Here is a 14,718-nt window from a genome sequence, read left to right as displayed (position 1 = left end):
TTTCGTTTGTCGGTCTCTTACCGTATATACCTGTGCAAGTCATCTGATTGCGAAAGGACGTCGGAGGGGGGTACCTACTTGAAGCAAGTTTATTCAGGGAAGTTCCCGAAGCAGGCGAAATCGCCAACACCGAAGTCGCCGCGCAAGAAGTCGTGACTGTTGTATATAAAAACAGCAAAACGAAACAGTGTTTCCTGCGAGCTCCTGCTGCTTCGTGTTTGCTGCACGCGGAAGCGTTGCGCGATTCCGCAACGCTTGTCCTCGTCGCGTCTTTCCGTGTCCCGTGTCGCTCATTTGCGCTGCGTACCAAAGCACCCTAATTGCACAGTCACTAACATATAGTCCAGTCTTCCACGCTTCTTGAACTCAAATTGCGCGTGTATACCACAAAGTGTGCATGCGTGCTTGGGACAAACATTCTTTTATGACCTTTTTACGCCGAAGCTATGCACTTGTAAGGTCCTGGGAGCCCAGAAATCCGCACGGGCGCCTCTTCAGTTCCCCGGAAACCCTTGTGCAGTGCCCGACTGCGCCTTGTCATCCTTGTCACAGTGCGTGTGATTAGTCCCGAACTCCTGCTCTCTCTCTCTTTTTCTATCTATCTTTCTCTTTCTATCTCTCTCCCTCTCTCTCTCTCTTTCTCTCCCTCTCTCTATCTCTCTCTCTCTCTCATCCCCCTCCCCACGTGTAGGGTCGTAAACTGGACATAGTCACCTCCGTGTTCTTCCTTTCCTCTTAAATCGAGACAAACAAAACCATATGCGCATAAGTGCATGCCAATGCTAATTGCCTGTACGAAACGTAGGCTTATTTATTTGCGATGCACGTAGTCTCTGTCAAAGAAGGCCAGCTTCGTATCGGGCATCTCGAGTTCATCGTATACAGTGGCGCCATATAAGTGATCCGGGGTCATTGAACATTACGTTCCTTGTATCGCGGTATTTCCTTTACTGACCTGTCGGGCTCCACGTTCTGTTGCAATTCGAATGAGTTCTGCTTTATACACGCGCTTCCTCTTCTTTGCACCGGGGAAATATGCGGTGCTTGTGTACTCGCTGCAAACAGTCATAAACACTGTAAATGACTCGACCGCTGGCGTTGGTGTACTGGAGAGTTCAGTGCACGGACGAACTTCGTACTGCGACGACTGACATATGCTTTACAGCGTCATTTAAAGGACCCTGCTTTATACGTTATTGTCTGAGCATTTATCTATTCGACTTGTGGTTTCCGAGCGCTTCTGCGAATCTTGAAAGGGCGTCTACTAGGTAACCAAGGTTTGTCAATTTGCGCTGAACTTCCTTCTTTCCAATTACCGTAAAGTTCTTCTGCAAGTTAAAAGAAAAGGAAGAAGCCGCCGTATCGCCACTCTGCTGAGCAGCCGCGCAATGCCAGTCGCTGTGGCCGCACTGACGCAGCAGTGTTTCACCATCGGCAGCGCGCCACGTTACACTGGCTTGGTCAGCATCATCATCATCATCAGCCTGGCTACGCCCACTGCAGGGCAAAGGTCTCTCCCATACTTCTCCAACTACCCCGGTCATGTGCTAATTGTGACCATGTTGTCCCTGCAAACTTCTTAATCTCATCCGCCCACCTAACTTTCTGCCGCCCCCTGCTACGCTTCCCTTCTCTTGGAATCCAGCCCGCAACCCTTAACGACCATCGGTTATCTTCCCTCCTCATTACATGTCCTGCCCATGCCCATTTCTTTTTCTTGATTTCAACTAAGATGTCATTAACTCGCGTTTATTGCCTCACCCAATCTGCTCTTTTCTTATCCCTTAACCCATCATTCTTCTTTCCATAGCTCGTTGCGTCGTCCTCAATTTAAGTATAACCCTTTTCGTAAGCCTTCAGGTTTCTGCCCCTTATAGCTGAGTACTGGTAAGACACAGCTGTTATACATATTTCTCTTGAGGGATAATGGCAACCTGCTGTTCATGATCTCAGAATGCCTGCCAAACGCCCCCCAGCCCATTTTTATTCTTCTGATTATTTCAGTCTCATGATCCGGATCCGCGGTCAAATGGGCTGGGGGCTGGGGTGCACGTGCACGTGCACGCGCACGCACGCATGCACGCATGCACACATACTCATGCAGACACAGCTGTTACGCGGATAATCCAGTTCGAGAGGCGCGAGGTCCGCGCGAGAATCGGTTCCCTTTCCAAGATGAAGGAAGCTTATTTATAGAACGAGCAAGGTGTCGCTCCTCTTAACTGGGTTACGAAGATGCGCTCCTTGGACGGCAGCACCAGCGTGCAGCAGTTTATCAGATGAACGCCCATGCAGCTCGAAGCGGGCCGGTATACATGTACACACGGACCAGGGCCGCTGCCGACGCGTGCAAATGCACCGCTACATCTTACACAAGGGCGGTGGTACGATCGCCGAAGTGGATCAAACACGTGCGTGTGTGTTGTATACACAGTGTTTCCGTGAGAGTGGGCGCACGCACGCACGCGCGCTCACTCTTACCGTATAGCGTACAAAGCCCTGAGAGAGAAGGAAAGGCAGGAAGGTAAACTGTGTATACAGACGTTGTCCACTATGCTACCCTGTGCGCGTGCAGTATACAGCCTAAATTTACAGGCGGGACGTGAAGAAGGCAACGCGACACGACATATCTCGCGTCCGCAAGTTTGGGCTGGTACGCTTTGCAGTAATCACAAGCCGAAACCGCTGTAAACTGCCTCTCTCTCTCTCTCTCAGTCTGGCTATATTGTAGCCCAGTCAGTCAGTGTCGCAGAGCAATCGCATGCCCTCATACGTTGGGAAGCAGCGCAACAGTGAGTGCATTGTCAGTGATCGATATCGCATATGTGTCTGTGACTTTGTTCCTTGCGACGTACGTATATATACGTAACGTTTAAAAGCAGTGTCTGTGTGAAAACTTTTATTGTACTGAGGTCCGGAGGCTCGACTTCTCAAGCCAAGGCGGGCCGCTCCCACGTTGGCACTGTCAGGCCAAGCCTTTCAGCGACATCATGGGCCCTCTGGACTGCCCTTAGTTGGTCCTGAAACAATGGGCTTTGAATCCTTTTCTCCCACTGTGTCCATTCTTCAACGAGGTTGGGGAGAGTCGCGGGACACCCCGCCAGCATATGTCTGATTCCAATGATGCCGTTACAATCATTGCATTCCACCTTAATCTCCCTCTCTGGATATATTTTATTAATGGTGTACGGTGTGGGATATGTACCCGTTTGCAATAAGCGCAGTGAGACTGCCTGAGCCCTGTTCAGTTTTGAATGTGGCAATGGGAATTGTCTGCGTCCTAAATAGTAATGTTTGGTAACATCATTGTATGTTAATAAATGATCTCTGGATTCCCTCGCTTGATGGTGAACGGCTCGGTTGTGACTGTCACGGTTAGCAAGTCCTCGTGCCAAGTCATGAGCAACCTCATTGAGGTTTACCCGAGTCTCGTCCACTTTCCCCATATGCGCAGGAAACCATCGGATTTCAGTTGTCATAATCACAATGTTTTCAAAAAGTTTAGCTGCAACTCCAGCTACGTAGCCTTTATCAAAACGCTTTACAGCGGTTTTCGAATCACTGTAAATGAAGGCCCACTTTATTACTCCTGATGGCTAGAGCAATTGCCGCTTGTTCCGCCACCGTGGGGTCCTTGGTAAAAATTGTGAGAGCGTCTTGCACCTTCGCTTGATAATTTGATACAATGGCCGTATAGGCTTCTTTACCGTTCACCCAGGCGGCATCAACTATAGCTGCCAGTTGGTTCTGCTGCTCTATTTCCTTCAAGAGTGCTTTAGCTCTTGCCTTTCTCCTTTCGACATTATATTCTGGATGCATGTTTCTGGGGAGAGGGTTGGTTCTGATCTTGCTCCTAACTTCAGTCATTAATTCTACTTCAGCCTCTACTGGACTCCTCGATGTATTCAGTTCTGCACCTATTGCCTGTAATATGTTCCTGCCAGCTCGTGACTTTGTCAATCTTTCGTGTTGCGCTAGCTGTTGGGCCTCCGCAATTTCTTGCATTGTATTGTGCACCCCTAGACTCATGAGTTTGTCGGTTGCAGCGTTACTGGGTATACCTAGGGCTACTTTAACGAGCTTCCTGAGCATCACATTAAGTTTGTTAAGTTCTGCCTGCTTCCATTTGAATAATCCAGCCACATAAGTGAAGTGACAGAGAGCAAAGGCATGTATTATCCTCAAAGCGCTGTCTTCTCCCAGGCCTCTGTGTCTATTGGTAATTGCTATGATGTATTTAATTGTTTTATATATATATATATATACAATATTACCACTAGACTGCGTATCGAGTTACCTCTGGAGGTTAGAAACTGACTGCTGGAGTGTACGCGTATACTTGGCCCCGATTATTCGGAGGCACGACGGAGTCGCAATAACAATCAGCGGCAGAAGAGGTTGCGGATAAGGTCGACATCCTTCTCGGCGACTTCTCGGTGATCGCTGACCCTTTCGTCGGCCTAGTTTCGTTGCCGTTGCACTTATCTCTCTGCTGGGTCGTCGCTCGCCCACTCCTTGACCGAGCGCCTTCACATTTCTGCAGCGGTTCTTCCCTTAAAAAGCGCCATCTGTTGTATGCTTCTATATTGACGTAGCTTGAAAGTGCAGAGCGAAGTGATTGAAACATTTCGTTGAAGACCTACTTTTGAAGTAGCTGGTTTTTCAGTGTGTCGATCCTCATCCCACTATCTGATTATTGGTGGTGGTGGTGGTGCTGGTGGTGGTGGTGGTGGTAGTAGTAGTAGTAGTAGTAGTAGTAGTAGTAGTAGTAGTAGTAGTAGTAGTAGTAGTAGTAGTATACCTTCTTCTTTCTTGCAAGGACTCTATCCGTATCGTCCGCTACAATGGAATGAAGTGTGTAAATAATGGATGTGATTCAGTACAGCAGTCGCACCCCAACCTTATATATACACTTACGGGTGACGCCGTGGCAATATAGACTTCGAACCACTTTTAGTTAATTAGTGAGCATCAAAATCGGCATGGGCGTTTTTTAAACGCCTCGCCATCGTGGCCGACCGCGGCGAGGAATAGAACGTGCACACACCTTGCGTTCGCTGCCTGAACGCAAATAGCGGCCGAATCATCACGCCAAGGAGCTTTTTTCTTTCTTTCTTTTTTTTTTTTACTCCGGTATGCCGTACACCATAGGCCAAATAAAGCTGTGTATAAAGCCTGCGCCCAGTAGCGGCCAGTGCTGAGCACCATGGGTCCAGCGTCCCTATAGCTCGGGTGATCGACCAGGGTGGCAGCCGTGGATTCACGCAGGTCGCGCGGGTATCGCGTATGTGCGGCCTTCGCGAAGGCCCCAGCGGGTGCCCAGAACGTGATCCTTGAGTGACTGCTGGGAGCAGCGCAGAAGGGGCCAGGCCACGGCTCGGCGAGGCTACATGTGCGCCGGGACGTCCAAGTGCACGCACACAGCCCACGCGATCGCAGGAGTCGAGGCGCGCGCCCCCACGCAACAACTCACCGAGCGCGACCTCCTCTCGGCGCAGGTGGGGAGGTCCGATCACGTGGGTCCAATCCACGCGGACGGACTGAGTGCACGCGTGGAGCGCGGAGTTAACTCTCAACAAAAGCAAAGTTCGCAAAGTGGAGTCAGAAAATTTGGTTGTGGGAGTTCATATATAGTGTTCTTTTTTTTCCGTTTTTAATCTAGGTAGGACTACAGTGTGCTAGAATAATATTCTACTACACTGTAGTAGGACATTAGGCAGTATGAGAGCAACGGCTTGGTGGCGCAACCCACCGCCCCGTTCCAAAGGGGACGCTCATAACATCCATCCAGGCATCCATCCACATATGTGCAGGTGTATGTGGCTGTCCCATGGAGGCACAACGAAGAGGCATGCGGGTCTTGGACTTCCGCTGGGCGGCACGGTTTGCATCTGCGCCCAGTTGGGCAGGTGCAGACCGGCGAGGAGTCGAAGCGTTGCGCTGTTTGCGAAACCGCCGGACGAAAGCTTTGCAGACAGTCCCGGTGCTTGCGCCCTTGTTAAACGAGGCACAAACACACACACACACGCACGCTCGAGCATTGAGGCGCGCGTTCGGCTTGGCAACGTCTGCAGCCCGCTGCCCTGCATTAGCATTGCAAAAACGGTCAAGGTGGTGTGTGTGTGGCGCCACATCAGGGTGGTGCGGCGGCTACCCCCTTGCTAATGGCTTCGCTATCGCGGCGGCGGTCGGGGGAGCCGGTTGATTTGTCTTCCCCTCCCCCCCCCCCCCACTCCCGAAGAGAGTCGTGCGTGTGTGTTTCTTGCGCGCATGTGTGGCAGTGCCCTGGATTCCCGAACGTGCTCTGGCGTGATGTAGGGCTTCTCCGCTGCCCCCTCGCCCCTGCGCGAGTCCCGTGTCCGATCTGTTGACTCGGGGGATTGGGAGGTGGGGGGGGGGGGGTGACACGAACGTGTTTTGCGCCTTTTTGTTTCTTTCCTTGCTGCGCGCGTGGAGTGAATCTGGATTTTATCCGCATTCGTTTCTTTGTTTTCTTCTGGGACCTGCAGTCCTCCGTCAGGTTTCCCCCGTGCGTTGCGATGTGCCGTACAGTGTGCGATTTCTGGCTTTCTCATTGGAATACACATATATATAGAAGCGTTGAGTCACAGGATCCGGCAGTAAAATCTATTGGCCTCGAGATCGAACAGAGTCGGCTCCTAGCGGCGAGGTGACGAAGCTCCCAAGTGTGGATGCCGGCGGCCCGCCGCGGCTCCAGCCGCAGTGTGCAGCGATCGTAGTTCGCGAAATCACGATGGATGTTGTCGAGGACGGTTTGTGCGATGGTTAGTAACCTCTCAACCTGTTATTCTTTCATTTTTGTTACGGAAATTCGTAAAGTAAATCGCTGTACGTTTTTAGTGTACTGATGCGAAAAGCATTTGATTAACGCGACCACACCATGTGCGCTCGTCTCCTGTCAACGTGTTGTGAGGTTAACATGCGTTCTTTTTCCGTTTTACAGCACCGTTGCCTCTAAGCACAATTCTCAACCATGTTAGGGACGGTGTCGGGTGTCTCGTCGAAGGCGACCAAGTCGTTGCGGCGGCCCACATCATTGAGTGTAGTGCCGTCGCTTCCGCCTGCTGCTCTGGCGGTCCTGTGCACGTTATCGCATTCGTGCTGCAATCGTCCGCGCTTAGTAAAGACCCACACCGAGTCGACCTGAATTTGACCGACGAGACAAAAATAGCAGAATTGAACTGCACATGCCCTGCAGGGTAAAGTATTGCCTCAAGTTGTTCGGATGTAGTTGGTCGCGGCGCGTATCGCGATTTGTTTACATTACATCACACTAAGCTGACTCGCTGATTTGCGATGTGTTTACGTTATGCGATAAATTTAGAGAACTTATGTTGCTTTATCAATTTTTGTTTTTAGCCAGACCTACAAAATCACGAGTTAGTTTCAGAGTGTTACTACCATTGTAAAATGTTTTCGAGTCGCTTTATAACCAGTTGCAACCGTTGCACGAAGCTCAAATAAAGCATGCAACGTATAATTTATGTTGTATCATAATCATTAGATCCCTTTAATTACTTTCGCATGCAGGCACTTGAATTTGCAGTGGTGCTTGAATGCAGTGCATCGGGCTTCAATTCTTTCCGCCCCCCTATAAAAGACAGGAAAAAATATATCAATATGAGCAGTAGCAATAAATTCGCTCGCGCATGTTCGTTCATCGCTTAATGGACCATCCGCTGTTGGCTCGCGAAACGACACTGTTTAATCTGTACGAGATCATGCGTACACACTTGCCGTGTTTCGGTGCTCGTATTTACACTTCTGAACACGGAGAACAGTTCCCGTGGCTGAGGAAAGACAACGAAAAACGTGACAACTAGTCACGCTCGGTGACGGTCGTTTAAACGGACTCGCAGCTGAGCGCGAACCTTGAATTCACTGTGCAGGCGGCGCATGAAGTTTATAGAATAAATTGCATGCGTGGACACGCGGTTAATTTACTTGCGGAAGTATATAAAAGCACAGGCAACTCATTACTGGCATCCCAGGCCACGCGGACACGAACTTTCGCGGACTGCAATGATCTTCACACGCACAGCAACCACACAGCAACTACGCATGCAGCAAACATTAATGCCCAGATTGCCGATTTGGATTCCCAAACGTGATATCATATTGGACTACTCGCCATCCTTTTTCGTCAACGAACGCTTGAACGCACCATCGTCGAAGTGCTTACTGCACACCATCGCATACTCGGAAGGGGCCTTGCCGTTCCGCAGCCTGACGAGCCATTCTCGGCGACGTGCCGCGTCAACGGGATAGTAGTGAAAGCTTATCCCTGGCTCTGAGCAATATGTGCTGCATTGCCGAACCAAACAAAATCTCACGATGGTAAATGAAGCGTTTTCTGCGGGCACGCAGCACAGAATCGCGAAATGAAAACAGTAGCTCCCTACACTTCCACACATCGCACGGGCGACGCATCCACACTAACGGGGCGACGGTGCTGCCACCTATAGGTCGATCTCGCGGCCAATATGACTAGAAGCATGTAGAGAGAGAGAGAAGACGGTGCCTTACGCGGGGCGGCCTTCGTCAGAGTGACGAAGGCCTGTCCCGCGACCGGAACGTCAGTATTTTTCTGTCTTTTTTTTTTTACTACGTGCTTCGAGTCTTTTGAATCACTTACTCTTGTGGCCGACTGTGCATACATGCAGCTGAACGCATGTACCGGTGATTCAGATATCAACATGTGCGGCGAAATACGAGCGACATCCGCACCGTCACGAAAAACAAAAACAAAAGCGAATGTCAGTTCGCGTTTCGCGCAATTAGTCGCGCTCTGATAAGTCGGCCGTTCGTTATGCGTCACCCGCTTTGCATTATGCCGACTCATCTCGGCCCTTGTCGTGAGGCGGTTAGTTTAGTCCCCTTACGTGGTACACGTCACAGTGCATGGCGCGCCAATATATAATGCACGGCTGCATTCATCTGATTGCAACGTACAACCCTCCCTCTGTGCTAACTCTGCGGGAACACGAGACAGTCTATAAATTAAAGCGAAGCTTTCTTTACGAATTTAGCTACCAGACCTTGCTGACAGCGGCTGCTGCTGCTGGCGCTGTCTTCCTGAATGAAACGTATGAAATGGGTGAATAAAAGTCGACCTTACACCGCCGTCCTCCGCGTCGCACTAAGCCCTGCTTGCACTTATCCTCGCTTTTCTTCGCTCGACAAACATCGAAAATCGCCTTTCGTCCTTGAGAAATCGCTCCGTCTTACCATATCACAGGGTCCGTTCTTGTGAACTTCTGTTCGCATTTCGAATAAACGTTGTGACCGATGCAGCGCATAAACATATGGATGTTGGGTGACATTATAAAATTGTGACCTGTGTGATGCGTGAACATGAACATTGTGTGAAATCGATCATTGCATATGATATGACATTAAAGTTGTAGCTTTATAGAACTTAATTGACCCCTTCACGAAAAATTCGTTTCGTGCAGGTTCGAATGTGCCTGTTCATATAGGGTATACTACCTCTTTCTTCCACGTTCCTGTTCGTGCAAGTGAGCGTGGGTCTGTGCTTGTAGGAGCTGGTTTGGCGTCGCGATATGCAAAATTTACCGCTGCAGAAGGAACCCGGCCTTGCGCAGCGCTAAGGAATCATTACAGAAGGCGCCTGCTGTTTGCACTGAACGTTTAATGTTGATGAGTGAGTCAGAATGAATTAATGGGGTTGCATTCTTTCGAATTAGTTATATCAGTGCGTTAAAACCAGAAATTGTCGACTAAACTCTGTCTCAGGTAAGTTAAAGCACCGCTTTAATTATAATGTTGCGCCAACTAACCCAGCAAAAAAAAAGAAGATTTGGTTAGCGAAGTGCGAACATTGGCTTATTGGCGCATAGGCAGACTGACGGACAGACAAAGAACCTTAATTGGCGCATAGGTACTCGGAAAAACGGAAGAGAAAAAAAAGAAGGAACAAGCAGCGGCTTCTTTTTTTTTTTCTTCTTTGTTTTTCATCATCGCAGAGCTCACAGGACGAAGCAGCGCTGACTGCGGCCGGAATTCCCTTCGATTCGGCGAGCTCTTTCGGCCCGTATCGGCGCGGGGCAAAGCGAAACCACCATAGCGAAACCGCGTTCGAACGGAAACCGGAACAGACGTGCGCGAGGCGCCCCGAGTTTCGTTTTTCATACTTTCGTGTTTGTATTTCCCGCCTCCCCCTCCCCTCCTCCGCATCCGACCGATTCTCCTCCTCCTCCTCCCGGGAAGCGCTGACCCGTTGCTTTCTGTGCTTGTGGGTGTTTTTTTATTGGGGTAAGAGCCCGGCGTTCGTCTCTCTCTCTCTCTTCAGCGTCTTTCTCGCTTAGCGTCACATGACGTCACGGCCCGTCGCCGCGTCCTATTGGACCTCGCGGCGCGCCTCCGGGATCGGCTGATTCTCTCTCTCTCCTCCGGGGAGGCGTGTGCAATGTGTGCGTGCATCGGTGGTGCGGTTTGGGATCACGCGATCGACAGATGATCGGCGGGCCCTACAGCAGCAGCAGCTGGCTGTGAGCGAGGCTGGCGTGGTGGCCGCCGACCGCCCTGCACGTGCACACACGCGCTCACACGCGCTCCTTTCCTCGGCGTGCAATCTGTCGTCGAGCTCGCGACGGAGAGCGCGCGCAGTGTTGTTCTCTGCACGCCGGCTCTTTGTGCCCGAGAACGTGCGCGCCTCGTGCTGTGTGTATCGCGTACCCGAGTGACCACCGTGCTGTGCAGTGCTTGTGGCGTTCCCCGTCGTATCGCACTGCAGACGATCGGCGACGGCCTACATGATACGGCGTTGAGTTTGTCCTGTGCGTCCTTCGGCCAGAGATAGCGGCTTATCTCTGCGAGTGTGTGGCCCTCAAAAGTGCCAAGCCCCCCGAGTGATTTGAGAGGTCGGGCCTGAGGCAGCAGCGGAGTACGTACTACTGAACTGCCTTTTTTTGTGCGACACCAGTGATTGGATAACGGCGCGTAGTCGAGCTGGCTGAAGTCAGCGCGGAGATTTCATTTTTTATCGTGGTTTGGTTGCCCGAGTTTGGTGAGTGTGTTTTCAACGTTTGTAAGCTTTCTTGTCGTTGATTGCGTGGTTATCGCGTCAGCCTTGCAAGTTTTCTTTTGTCTAGCAGGATCTTGCGAGCCGAATCTTGCACGAGGCACGTTTGTGATCTGTATTTGTAAACCACAAAGAAAACAGAGTTGAGCGCTGTACCGAATTGATCCCCGAAAAAATAAAGGCAAGGCAGTTTAGGTTCAGTAACGGTTAGTGCCGATTGGCTACGTAAATAATCGTCGATCATGATTGGTCATCTCAACTTCTTGGCACGTCGTGATCGGCCAATACCGGAACTGTGCAGATACCTATCAAAATATAGACTCGCGTACCTACGGCCAATCACGTTAACGGCCAAATATGCGTTAACTTGCACTTCCGATCAGTTGATTGATCCATCCCTCCATTGCTGACTATTTTCGTTTTATTCTTAGCGTTCAAACAAACACAGTGGTTGCTCGTTTTCGTGCGCTGAACCTCTGCACTGCTCAATATTTTTTTTTTTTTTATGCTGCTCGGAAGTTTCTTATGACTCCGACATGACCTCTTCATTGTGCCCCGAGGTTTTCACATTTTCGAGCTGACACTTTCTTAAACAGCTGCGGTGTGTACTGTTGCTAAGCGAATTGTTCACTGTTCATGGCGGCTGTGTTGCGCAAGTGACCCAGCTGATCGTTCGCGCAGAACTTCGCGACGTTTTTGCAGTTTGCCGAGACATCTTTGTCGCTCACGTTTTGTCACAACGCTTTAGATCTTTTTTTTTTTCTTTCTCGCCTGTGCACCGCTGAGCTGCATCTGTAACTGAGATGTTGAAGTTTGTGTGGCTAGGTTGGATTCCATAAAGGTGTTCATTATGTATACGTCAGTCTTACAGTGGACATTTTCAGCGGTGTATTACTCCCTATCGCGAGGTCGCGGTTTCGATTCCCGCCGCGGCCCACCCGCATTTTTAGCTTCAGAAACAAATCTTAGGTGAACAAAATGGATCCAGAGACACCTGCACTACGGCACCTGTCGTAGCCAGTACACATTATGCATAGTGATGAAACCTTGTGAATCATTATACTACTATAGCGTCCATGCGCACGCGCTGTCGGTGGTAACGGTAGTATGGTAACGCTCCTTTAAAATACTCTGACGGTATTGCGGTGTCGCAGCACGAAACACTTGCCAGGGACCTCTGCGTACTTACACACGATCGATGCACTACTGATAGTTCTGTCTATATGTATCTATATGTATACGGCATTGACATTTCTGCCAACTCTCCTGAATTTTCTCTTAAATTTTTTGAATTTGGGCACGCTTTACGACTTTATAAATGTTGTATCAAGATTTAAGAAAAAATACATTCTCTTAGTGAAAAAGTCTCTCCACATTCTGATGGTGAAAAGACGCCAGTGGACTACTTGGCTCGAGCAAGCTTATACAGACAAGTACCTGAAGCAGACAAAATCGGCGACAGCAGCGTTGCTGAAGAGGTCACTGTGATATTTAAAAAAAATATTTGTTGCTTGCGAGTTGCTTTATTTCACAGACGTGAGAGAGTATGGATCAGTGACCAAAAGTGTGAGTGTGAACAAGGCTGAAGTACCGGTTAATAGGATTACAAATGAAAGCCACTGAAGGTTGGTCAGAGTGGACGCAAGTATTAAAGTCAGTGACTATCAGGGAGTGTGAGCACACATTACTCACACACGAGTACAAATAAAAGGCACTGAAGATTAGTCAGAGTGGACGCAAGTAGCAGCAACGTCAGTGACTATCGGGGAGTTTGACCATGCACTACTCCACACGAGTACAAATGAAACCCACTGAAGGTTAGTCAGAGTGGACACAAGTATTAAAGTCAGTTACTATCAGGGAGTGTGAGTAGTGTATGCTGATAAGTGTGAATAGAAGTGACTATGAATGCAAGTGGATGTTGGTGAGCATGAGTAGGAACGGAGTGAGATCCGACAAGTGTGGGTGCACATGAGTGTTAGTAAGTGCGTAGCCTACAAAAATATTAGTGAGCAAGTATCCACTTATTTTGCTGACCTATGGCTTGCAATTTGCTGCCTCTTATGTGCTGCATTTAAGGCTAAAAATCATTCTTAATAAAGGGTATATATATATTCGAGAAGATGCATGTGCTTGAGGCATGTGTTAAAAAAGAATTGCTTGCTATTGCTCCATTCCACACTGCCCCCCACCGCAGCATGATTTCTACCAATCCCAGTGTTCACAACTTGGCAGGTACACATAGATAGTGGCACTTGAACGAGATTTATTCCTAATGATCGGCCAGATCCTTTAATCGGTCTTCTTAAAAACGTTCCAACAGTTCCTTCTTTACACATGCGCTATGATTGATATTATTATTATTATTTTTGCTAACATTCATCAGCTGCTTGTCTTGTCCTACTTGACCCTGACAGTTGCAGTCATACGAATCCAATCGACAATTTGACATAAAAACAAAGGGAAGTTTCATATCGTTTAAATTGTTATGTAGGAATTATATTTGTAATGCAAAGATGAGTTCAGTTCCCATCCACGGCAAGCTCTCTATTTTTTTCTTGTCCACTTTTTCTTTTTATTTTCTCATTTGTAGATTGATTGTAGGTTTTAAGTAAAGTAATTTCCACTATACTTTCTGTGGTTTATTGTCTGGTGGCTTCATATGATTGTGACTTACAAAAATCAAGCCCATCAAGTTTCCCTTCTCGATCCAGACAGACGCAGTTGGTTGTACTTGTAGCTGTCTAACCTGGCAATCTTGCTTGCTGGTTTTGTGCGCTCTTCTTCCTTGCTGTGACACTTTTCTTTTGAGCCACATCAATTTGTGTGACAGGAGTGTATATGACATGGACGTAAATTATAAGGCACCATATTGTACTTGTGTGTTCTAGAGGGACGTTGAAGGGCAAAATGAAGTTGGAGCAGCAAATTAGATGGTTTTTTTATGCTACTTCAGTGTTTGTTTAGACATACTGTTAGCAGAAGCAGTCGAATGCCTCTTGGAAACCTGCTGCCAAAGATCTGTTTCAACAGACTCTCGCGGAGGGCTAGAAAAAAAATGTTAATGTATTTAAAACCAAAATAACATTATTGCAGCCAGTTTTAAGGTTATTTTTGTTTGTCAAATAGGTGGCGAAATCAATGTGACATTTCAGTAACATTACTGAAATATTAGTTATTAATAATTATTAATAGTTATTAATAATATATTAGTTATTAATAATTATTGTTAATTGCGGTACCAAAGACAACAGAGTTGCCCCATATCCTTAAAGGGACACTAAAGCAAGAAAAAGCCAGCTTAGACAGATAAATTAATAATTTAAAACTGTTTTCGTTTCATTTGTGGTGACGGTTGATTATTAGATGAGAAAATGAAAGTCACAAAATTAGTTTTCAATTATTTCATACTGAAATCCCCGCGCCCTGTGCGTCAGTGTGACGTCACACATTTTGTTGTATTTCTTTCTTCTTTTTTCGTATTTAGGTCGTTGTGGCTCAGTAGATGTTCTCGAAATTTGCCGAGTTCAGTGTTTGGCTCATTCAGGGTACAATGTAGTCCAGCTTTAATGATAAAAATTAACTAGGACTAAGCAGACGCTGTCTAAATCCAGTACGTTGCGGTGAGCTGGTGCCGGTAGTTCAAGGCGACG

At 48.3% G+C, this 14,718-nt stretch overlaps 1 protein-coding gene across 5 annotated transcripts in view; it reads left to right on the top strand.

Annotated features, from left to right (window-relative positions):
- Lpin (phosphatidate phosphatase LPIN) overlaps window positions 1-14,718 on the top strand; it is a 126,685-nt gene that overhangs the window by 78,915 nt on the left and 33,052 nt on the right. Inside the window, exon 1 of one of the 5 annotated variants that reach the window (XM_070522332.1) lies at window positions 10,489-10,927. The exons of 3 other annotated variants lie outside the window; for them this stretch is intronic. The gene's annotated coding sequence lies outside the window, so the exon portion shown is untranslated. Of the gene's footprint in view, window positions 1-10,488; window positions 11,051-14,718 lie in introns of those variants that run through there. One more of the 5 variants, XM_070522331.1, reaches the window with a different exon arrangement.

Source organism: Dermacentor albipictus, chromosome 7, assembly GCF_038994185.2.
Source record: "Dermacentor albipictus isolate Rhodes 1998 colony chromosome 7, USDA_Dalb.pri_finalv2, whole genome shotgun sequence".
NCBI lineage: Eukaryota > Metazoa > Arthropoda > Arachnida > Ixodida > Ixodidae > Dermacentor > Dermacentor albipictus.
This window is presented reverse-complemented; position numbering and strand designations above follow the sequence as displayed.